Source organism: Pinus tabuliformis, chromosome 7 (genome assembly GCF_031772625.1).
Source record: "Pinus tabuliformis cultivar Carrire ecotype Pingquan chromosome 7, CPIR1, whole genome shotgun sequence".
NCBI lineage: Eukaryota > Viridiplantae > Streptophyta > Pinopsida > Pinales > Pinaceae > Pinus > Pinus tabuliformis.
In genome coordinates this window covers 1714266723-1714268364 of record NC_142293.1, presented here as the reverse complement: position 1 = coordinate 1714268364, position 1642 = coordinate 1714266723, and the positions used below count along the sequence as shown (strand labels likewise).

Here is a 1642-nt window from a genome sequence, read left to right as displayed (position 1 = left end):
TATGTAATCGTGGTTGTGCCAGGTTAAGACGCGCATGTTTTCCACTTGTCTAAACATGCAATCATTCTTTGAAGGTGTCTTTGAAACAATGATTAAGCAAACTCTACTACGCTTTGCACATTGAGATGGCAACGTAACTATGCTCTGCCTACAGAGGATAGGTAGCCAAAATCAAGGGGATCAGAGCTGTGAAATAGGTAGCCGAAATCAAGGGGATCAGAGCTGTGAAAGCACATGGGAGTCGAGGCAACCCATGAGCAGTAGCTTTCGAAATGACTGACAGAGTGGCGCAACCGATCCTTTATCCAAAGCTTGACACTGAGGGGGTCCGAGTACCCCAGAGGTGCTGAATCAAGATTCAGGTACTTCAGAGAAGGATAGCAGACGCCCTTCTGCCCATCTTGACAACCAAGATGCTACGACGTGGACAGCCCCGACAAAACATCTCATCCCCAGCTCGTATATTGTGCATCCATCACTAGTAGAGCATTCAAAGTGTGTGCTCGCATAAAAAATGTTTGATCGAACAAAGCATTCTCTATTTTTTTCTCATATTAGATTTGTCTGTGTGCAACCCCAATGCATTCGGTGCAGCACTGCTTCAACAAATGGATCGAGAAAGCTAAGAATTTGGCCTCAGAGGTCTGGACCAACTGCAAGTATAAGTTCACCTTTATCGTATTGTTCTTGCCCGCCTGCTTGCATTTTGAATTAATGGATTTCTTTTAAATGCAGTGAAAACTGGAAACATGTCAGATGTGGCGTGGGGTAAGCTGACCTTGGGTGTCGAAGCCCTAACGGAAGGAGGCTTTGAAGCTCTGTTCTGACAAACCTTTTCCATTTCTCTAGAGAAGAAGTTACAGAAAGCGTATGCTTGTTATATGTCGACTTCCACTGACCCCGTTGTGGGAACTTTGTACATCTCCACCGTGAAGATCACATTCTGCAGCAGTCACCCCTTGTCGTTCACCGCTCCCTCCGGAGAGGCGTCCTGGAGTTACTACAGGGTGAGTGATGCCTACTTTACTTTATGGAATCATTTAGTATAAAAATTGGGGGAAATTGAAATAGTGATAAAATTGAATGCAGGTTGGGATCCCGTTGGCGAATCTGATGGTTGTGAATCCTTTTGTAAACAAAGACAATCTCGCTGAAAAGTATATTCAGATCGTGACAGTCCACTGTCACAAGTTCTGGTTCTTTGGATTCATTAACTATGAGAAATTTGTAGGAATCCATCTCGAATTCAGCTTGCTCAGCGTCCACCTCGTGAGCATCAACCATCGTCTCGAACCATCAACCGACCCCACAACTGCCCACTAGTCTTATATCTTTGATGTCTAGAAACTGTGTTGCATGTACATGGTGCTCACCGCCACTAGGTATCAGGTATGTCCAGCCCACCCACCGCCACCTGCCTGCCCAGGCCACGACACACCGCATCAACATGCATTCACTCACTGCCACTAGGTACATGGTGCTCACCGCCACTAGGTATCAGGTATGTCGAGCCCACCCACCGCCACCTACCTGCCCAGGCCATGACACACCGCACCAACATGCCATTGCATTCACAGATGGCTGAAATAGCCTATTGAACTTTTCTCAGTTAGCGATAATGTCTCACAAAGATTAGCTGGGA

At 46.3% G+C, this 1642-nt stretch overlaps 1 pseudogene; it reads left to right on the top strand.

The window, feature by feature from the left end:
• The first annotated feature begins 272 nt into the window (after positions 1-272).
• LOC149255187 (GEM-like protein 5) lies at positions 273-1323 on the top strand (annotated as a pseudogene).
• The last annotated feature ends 319 nt before the right edge of the window (positions 1324-1642 follow it).